This window comes from Monodon monoceros, unplaced genomic scaffold, assembly GCF_005190385.1.
Source record: "Monodon monoceros isolate NGI ecotype Baffin Bay Population unplaced genomic scaffold, NGI_Narwhal_1 Super_Scaffold_11, whole genome shotgun sequence".
Taxonomy (NCBI): domain Eukaryota; kingdom Metazoa; phylum Chordata; class Mammalia; order Artiodactyla; family Monodontidae; genus Monodon; species Monodon monoceros.
Window position 1 is genome coordinate 34,189,182 of NW_021703767.1, and position 9,225 is coordinate 34,198,406.

Consider the following 9,225-nt stretch of genomic DNA (forward strand, 5'->3'; position numbering starts at 1 on the left):
CTTAGCTGGACTATAGGTTCTAATTTCATATGATTTCTCAAGATAAAGTACTATTGTTTTTCAAGGTCATTCTTTCTTATTTTATTTATTCTCTTTATTCCCTTCCTTCCTTCCTTTCTTCCTCCCTTTTTCTTTCTTCCATTCTTCCTTTTTTTTGCCTTAACCTCAAGCAGAAGTTATACTCCAGAAGCAATGAGGCAAAACACAAAATTAGGAAAGAAGAAATCACTAATACTACCAATATTGCTAATAGATATAAATATTTGTTTGCCCCATCTCAACATTTTTTCCTCATCAAAAATTGGTAAAGATATAAAGAGACCATATCAATCACACCTCTTACATCTTACACCTTTATTAAGATGTAAGCATTTTAAATACATTGATTTTTGTCTTAATATGGCAAATGGGAATAATTCCCTTCTCTTGCAAGAGGCAATCACAGTGGCAGAAACAATTTCACAAGAAAATTGTTTATATCCAAAAATTTTAACTATGAAAAGAAACCCTATCAATAGTGCTCTCTATTCATATAAACTTCCCATCGTGTGTTCTTTTAACATGAAAAGAAGAACAGCGACATAATCAGTAGAGATGCTCATGGAAAATGATGGTTCCTGGCTTTTATACAAGGCCTACAGCTTCAGAATCTCTCTGTAGAGTCTTTAAATACACATTTTCAGCAAACTTCCCACATAATTAGGAACATTAAACTTTGAGAGTCACTCCTTCTGTCTCATTAAAGAAGAGAAAATATATCATGACATTACAAACTTTATAATTATATCATTTTCATGATCAATAGAATCAAGAAGAAAAGTTAAATAATATTTCTTAGATGAACAGCTCTGAATAGAAGGTAGCATTTTTATTTCCTAATATGATAATTATATGCTTATAAAGGTATATTTCATAAACTATATAAGGTATAAACATTAATTGAAGAAAGAAATCTTTTGAAAATATGTGTGATGAAAGGGATTCCATGAAATGCATACTAGGTAGCCAAAAACAAAAACAAAACAAAAAACCCTCATCTCTTCTGTCCTATGAGGGCTCTTGTATCATTGTCCTGCTGGATTTTGATACAAACCCATTTTTTCATTGGGTATCCTCAGATGGTTAGTAAATTACTTGAGGAAAGTTTCTTGATGTTCAAAATACTATACTCAGCTCTATTCATGTGGTATCTACAGAGTAATCATTTGGTGAATTAAAAAGATATTTAATAGCACACACTGTATACTTCCCTAAAACCATAGATATAGTCTTTAATCATTTAGGGTAAAGCACATATTTGAAAATTAACTTTCAATTTAATGCTTAAAGTAACATCATTTAAAATCCAAATATGCTCTAATGTCACATGCCTTCCATGTTCTCTGAAAGAGGTACAAATGAATGAATAAATAGCCTTAACCAAAAGAGAAGGAAAATAAAAGATTAGGAAGGAGGGAGGCATTAAAGTGTAGTGTAAACATCACCAGCCTGAAATTTAAGACTGTGATAGTTCCTAGTTTCCCCTTTTTCCTTTTAGAGCCAGAACTCATGCCGAGATTTTAGCAGGGCACAGGCCTCCCAGCTACAGACTACAATTCCCAAATGCCTTGGCCATGTGACCAAGTTCTCTCCAAAGAAATATGAAGTTGCACACATCCCTACCATAAAAGGAGACCTCGTTCCCTTTACTTTCTTATTTCCTTCTCTAGAAGGTTAAAATGTTAGCATCGTGGTGATCCAGCCTCACTGTTGATAGACTACAACCCCCTAGGGAGGGCAGACTAATGAAACAGAAGGAACCTTAATTTCTACTTTAGACAGGTGAGAAGAAAGTAAAGGTCTAGCTTGTCTGACGTGCTATATTTTTAGCCCTCTGTCTTAGCCTGTAACAGAACTAATTCAGCCACAGACAAAAAATAGTGCTGTGATCATGTTCAGTACATTACTTCACTCAGTTTTCTTCATCATGAGTTGACTGATTATGGAGCTGACCAGCAGAAATTAGGGAAAATGTAACTGGTACAGTAGGTGGAACTCCAGAATAAGGAATGACAGGAAGGCAGTCAAAACCTTGGGAGTGAGTTGATATAAATCTTATTACCACTGAGGAAGAACATTTGGAAGTACAAAGTATGCTTTAGTCTCAAGGGAAAGTAAAATATTTAACATTCTAAAACGGGAAAAAAAACTTAGTTCTTGTCAAGCCTAGGGATAAATGTCATACTCGGAAAGTATCTAGAAATCAGAAATACAAATTACTTAAGTAATTGCTTAACAAAGCAAGTGGAGTATGAACAAAATCAAAAGTAAAAGCCCCAGTTTAAAGTAATTTAAAGCATACATTGGCTTCCCATTTTAACTCATTTAATATAATGTTTTAAGACAGACATTTATCTTGAAAAAAAAAAGAGACACATGACTCCCTTTTGTGAGAGCACCAGAATCACAACTAACTGCTTAACAATCACCAACAGGAAGACACTGGAACTCACCAAAAAAGATACCCCACATCCAAAGACAAAGGAGAAGCTGAAATGAGATGGGAGGAGGGGTGCAATCATGATAAAATTAAATCCCATAACCACTGGGTGGGTGACTCACAAACTGGAGAACACTTATACCACGGAAGTCCACCCACTGGAGTGAAGATTCTGAGCCCCATGTCAGGCTTCCCAACCTGGGGCTCCGGCAACAGGAGGAGGAATCCCCAGAGAATCAGACTTTGAAGGCTAGCAGGATTTGATTCCAGGACTTCGACAGGACTGGGGGAAACAGAGACCCCACTCATGGAGGGCATACACAAAGTAGTGTATGCACCAGAATGCATGGAGAAGGAGCAGTGACCCCATAGGAGACTGAATCAGACCTACATGCTAGTGTTGGAGGGTCTCCTGCAGAGGTGGGGGGTGGTTGTGTCACCGCAGGGACAAGGACACTGGAGCAGAAGTTCTGGGAAGTACTCATTGGCGTGAGCCCTCCTGGTGTCCACCATTAGCCCCACCAAAGAGCCTGTAGACTCCAGTGTTGGGTTGCCTCAAGCCAGAAAACCAACAGGAAGGGAACTCAGCCCCACCCAACAGCAGACAAGTGGATTAAAGTTTTACTGAGCTCTGCCCACCAGAGCAACACCCAGCTTTACCCACCACCAGTCCCTCCCATCAGGAAGCTTGCACAACCTTTTAGATAGCCTCATCCACCAGAGGACAGACAGCAGAAGCAAGAACTACAATCCTGCAGCCTGCAGAATGAAAACCACAATCACAGAAAGAGAGACAAAACGAAAAGGCAGAGGACTATGTGCCAAATGAAGGAACAAGATAAAATCCCAGAAAAACAACTAAGTGAAGTGGAGATAGGCAACCTTCCAGAAAAAGAATTCAGAATAATTCAATGAAGATGATCCAGGACCTTGCAAAAAGAATGGAGGCAAAGATCGAGAAGATGCAAGAAATGTTTAACAAAGACCTAGAAGAATTACAAACAAACAGAGATGGACAATACAATAACTGAAATGAAAAATACACTACAGGGAATCAATAGCAGAATAACTGAGGCAGAAGAACAGGTAAGTGACCTGGAAGACAGAATGGTGGAAATCACTGCCATGCAACAGATTAAAGAAAAAGGAATGAAAAGAAATGAAGACAGTCTAAGAGACCTCTGAGACAACATTAAACGCACCCACATTCGCATTACAGTGGTCCCGGACGGGGAAGAGAGAGAGAAAGGACTCGAGAAAATATCTGAAGAGATTATAGTCCAAAATTTCACTAACATGGGAAATTATTACAGCTCCATTATTACAGTGGTTACTCAATTTGTCCCATTCTGTTTTCCATTCTATGCTTCAGTTTGAGCAGAAATAAGAATTACTGAACATTTGAATTCTTCTTCCTCTCAGGCTGCTATAGAACAGAAAAAAGAAAAAAAACAAAAACAAGGCTTTTTGTTCTTAACACTGCCAAATAGACAGACTTGAAATATCTAAGATTTTCATCCTTCTTGGAAATGGTTTCCAGCTTAAAGGCATTTGACCTGGAGTGAGGTTATATTTCAGTCAGCCGACTGAATGGTATCTAGAGAGGCCCATCAGCAGAAGCTTAGCAGAAAAATGTGAGTGAAAGTTCAAGTGCCTGGTAGCTAAGAAAGCTGGAGGAGGGCAAATTGGCTTGAATATCAAAGCTAAATTCTGTCAAAAGTCTTTTCCAAAACAAGGCATCCCAGGAAGGCATTAATTGAGAAAGCTCAAATAATAGTTGACCTATTTGACTAGGGGCATCTTAAAAAGCTTTGATATAGTTCCTGGAGACATTCTTTTTTTTTTTTCTTTGCGGTACACGGGCCTCTCTCACTGTTGTGGCCTCTCCCATTGCGGAGCATAGGCTCTGGACGCGCAAGCTCAGCGGCCGTGGCTCACGGGCCTAGCCGCTCCGCGGCATGTGGGATCTTCCCGGATCAGGGCACGAACCCGTGTTCCCTGCATGGGCAGGCGGACTCTCAACCACTGCGCCACCAGGGAAGCCCCTCAGACATTCTTATTAGGGGTAGAGGGATAAGATGCATGGCCAGTAGGTGTTGATATAATGTAACTAACGTCTCCCAATATCTGTGATGAAAATTACTTAGTTCAGAAGCCAAGAGTTTGATAAAGATTATAGCACAATACTGACCTAGCTGAGAAAAAGTCTAAGGAATTTTATTCTAGGATGTATAGCCAGGATGCTTATGAGCAAGAATCAATTATGAATTGATAGTAGAACTGATTGTTTCAGGCTGAGCATTTTAAAGACAGTATTTTCTAATATGTGTAGAAATGATCAGGAGAGAGAAAAAGTTTAAAACTCATAAACTGGGACCAGGTTAATCAAGACAGCTGTTGGTGCCTGGGTCACTGTTCTCTGTACTCAGGGATGGTGGCACAGAAACCATCAATGTCTGATGTTATGGAATTTTTCTTTTCCTCAAATTGAGCAACCTGATCTGTGATGGCTGCACATAGCATTGCCTGGGCCATTTGGCAGCAATTTTCAGTCTATTTCCGTAAATTGAGCTTTCCATTGTCCTTTGAATGTTCCCCCCTCTAGATTACAGGGGCTCCAATGCTGTTCAGTATACAGGACTCACTTTTGCCTTTAGCTGCCTTCCAACATATCGGGCCTAGATAAATTGAGTACTGCACCTCACTTTTATCAGTGGGTATAACATTGCCAGCAGAGCACGTGGGAGTGCTTTTCAGGTTCGGTGGACAATGGAGGAAAATAGTCAAAAGGGGAGTTGGATACCTGCTTTGAAGTTTAGAATAGCTGGAGACTCAAACTGCCCTACTTTCTGGCCCAGAGTTTCTTTCATGATTCTTCAAGATTTTTGTAGGAGATTCTTCAGGAGTAAGTGAGCAGGTGCTCTTATTCTTTTGCAAGCTGGTCCTTATACTGACTGAACAGCAGGAGTCCAATATTATTGCCTTCTTAAGAACAGTGTGAGGAGGTGACACGCATCAGGAAATTCCATGTAGGTGGCATGTATGCTCCTGCATCCCAGCATCCATATGCTTGGTTAGGAACCATAGTCCAAGCTTCCGTTCTCTGACATAATGATTCCTTGTTCTCTCAACTTCACATGCATGAAATTACTTATTACTAGCTCTGGATAACAACAAAAATGGTTATGTGTGACCACTGATAGGAGCATATCTCCACCTCCCGTTATAAATGCACAGCAAGACATGCTCATATAGGGGTGTGTCTGTATATGTTCTTCCTTCAGACTAGTTCATACAATGGGCTTGGAGTAGATCTCAAGGAAGATCACGCAGAGAGAACATAAGTCTTAATTTTAAAGTTTCAAGCATTGGAAATGGCATATACATTTTGTTGATAATTTCCTTTCTACCTTCTACTGTGGTACTCCCATTTCTCTGTTGATAGAAAAGGAAAGCAGTTTGCTTACAGCAAAAGGATACTGCAATCCTATTTCAATTTATAAGCACTACCAAGGATGTGAACTCATAAACTGAATATTCATTTATTGTAACAATGCTGATAAGTTGAGGAGGCAACACTGTGAGTCCAAAAACCTCACTGCAGTGACCAATAAGCAGAAAAGAAACTAATAGTCCTGTATTCCACCAGCAATCCTTAAACATGCATGATTCCACGCATACTGTTTAGATAGGTCAAAACGTTTTGTATATTTTTTATTCCACCCAGGTTTGCATTCGATGCCTCCCTCAGAGGAATCTAGATGACACTTTTCCACAAGGAGTCCCCAGACACCACCTATCTCCATGCTCAAACTTGGCTCACACATCCTCTGCAGTGAGTTGGTCATATGGTCCACCCTGTTGCCACCATCACAGTCCTTCCTTGAAGATAATCCTAAAACCAATTATTTTTCCTCTAAATGTATGTACAACATATTTCCATGACAAAAACTATGTTTGAACTAGGATTTTGTTTTCTGCTATATTATAGACATTGGTTGATAATAAGTTAGGTTCTCTTTTTTTTTTTTTTAACATCTTTATTGGAGTATAACTGCTTCACAATGGTGTGTTAGATTTTGCTGTATAACAAAGTGAAACAGCTATACATTTACATACATCCCCATATCTCCTCCCTCTTGCGTCTCCCTCCCACCTTCCCTATCCCACCCCTCTAGGTGGTCACAAAGCACCAAGCTGATCTCCCGGTGCTATGCGGCTGCTTCCCACTACCATACGACCCAGCAATCCCACTACTGGGCATATACCCTGAGAAAACCATAATTCAAAAAGAGTCATGTACCACAATATCCACTGCAGCTCTATTTACAATAGCCAGGACATGGAAGCAACCTAAGTATCCATTGACAGATGAATGGATAAAGATGTGGCACATATAAACAATGGAATATTACTCAGCCATAAAAAGAAACAAAATTGAGTTATTTGTAGTGAGGCACATGGATCTAGAGTCTGTCACACAGAGTGAAGTAAGTCAGAAAGAAAAAACAAATACCAAATGCTATAACACATATATATGGAATCTAAAAAAAAAAAAAATGGTTCTGAAGAACCTAGGGGCAGGACAGGAATAAAGATGCAGACATAGAGAATGGACTTGAGGACACAGGGAGGGGGAAGGGTAAGCTGGGATGAAGTGAGAGAATGGCATGGACTTATATATATTATCAAATTTAAAATAGTTAGGTTCTCTTTTATCACTGCTCTTGTGTTTAGTTCTATTTTATATTTTTCCAAAGTCTGTTTTCCTCCAATCATTAATCTCATTTATTTTGAAGTCATATTTATACTTGATTAGATTAATAGTTATAACCATTGATTTTATTACTCATTTTACTTCTCAAACCTCTTAAATACAAAACATGAATACCCCTTCTGTTAGTTATACCTCTCTGAACTCAAAGGTATCTTTTAATGCTACTCTTGTATGAATGTAAAATGCCTCTAAATAAAAAGTTCTGTTTGAAGAGTTCAAGAATATGACCGAAAATTTCCAATAATGTGGATTAAAACAAGCCAAAGTCTCAGTAGTCATAAACTCCATTTACCTACTTCAAAACAGAGCATTTAGCCACTTTCCAACAATTAACATGCCCCAAACCCTTCTAGCCCAGGTTGCCTTATGTGTTACTTAAATGTTTAGAGCCTAGAGTGGATGCCAACTATAAAATGTGCCATGCCAATGGCACATTTTAAAAAGACTTAAGAACTTCTAGTGATATTCTTAAGATTTACACATCTTGTTACTAAGGATATACCAATATTTGAGTCACTGGTTCCTCTTTATAGGTGTGACCTAATTCTATGAAGTGCAAGGAAGTTTCTGTCAATGAAAAGACCAGATGCTCTATCTTGTGTTGCTTGTGTCTGACACTGTGCAAAACTTAAGCTATTATTCTTTATGTCAAAACCCAACAATGACTGGAAGAGTACAAAAATAACACAGCAGTTACTCCATTTGTTCTCAATCCTTGCCTCCTGCCATGCTTTTCTTTCCTACATGAAATGATTATCACTTAAGTGTGTACTATGAGCCAGGCACAGTGCTGTGTCTTGAATTAAACCCATTTAATTCTCACAAAAGCTCTAGGGGGTAGGTAACATTATTATTGCCATCCTGTGTTAGAAAACTGAGTCCTAGAGAGTTGAGAATCTTGACCTAGGTTACACAAGTAGGAAGTGCAGTGGCACTCAAGTCCAAGTGATCTGACTCCAGGGAACATACTATGCATTATTGCATTTCACTGTCCCACCTTCACAGTGCTTGATTCCCCTTAACCAAGTCTTGAGACAGACCCTAGCCTTGCCAGTGGGAATGAGACCGAAGAGAGTTGTGGGAAGAAAATGTGGAAAGAGTTTCATCCTAAGCTTGGAATTCCTGGGCCTGTGCTCCCCCTCCCAAGCAGCAGTCCCTCCCTGATCCATATGGGGTTTACCAGTCCTAAGGCTGGAACTCCTGCCTGACTTCTAAAGGCTCTCTAGCTGCCTTCATGTTTCCATAGCCCAGCCCATTTTTTGGAACCTTGAACATCTGCTTATCTCCTGTCAAGTCCCCATTTGAATGATACTCCTCACGATCTCAATCTTATCCTAAAATCTTCCTTCAAGATGGTTGAAGTTTCCTGAGATTAGGATAGAACCATTGAGATGTAAGGAAAGATAAACATCACAAGGTATTTTACAGAATTAGAAAGGATTATTTTCCCCTGAATTTCCCCCTGAACATTTCAAATTTCTCACCGCCCTTAAAACTGTGGAATCTGCACTTGTGAATGTGTGTGGGAGCCCTGTATTTCAGCTTCTCCTCTTCTACTTTTGGATGTTTGGCCTTAAGTCTTATGCACCGCTCCACCAATTCCTCCAGCTCTTCAACATTATTTTCTCCTTTTAAACCTACTGCAGAAAAGGTGCTGCTTTCCAAAGGTGCTAGATGTGCATAAAAAACATACTTTGTTTTTTTATGTTATTTTAATTTGTGTTTATAGCTGTTTTTAATCTGAGTCTTTATTCAAATACAATTAATCCTCATCCTTTGTATCCTCCTTCCCTAATACTCTCTTAATGGTTTTGCTAGAAGACAGGGAAAATTTTCTGTATTTCTTTTCTTTCCTGTCTCCTTTGATAGGAAAGGATAAAGAAAACATAATTCCATTGCTCCCATTTTTCCTTCACTGATGGATACATTCATTTGGTTTAAAGGAAGATCTAAGGTTCAGTTATGTATC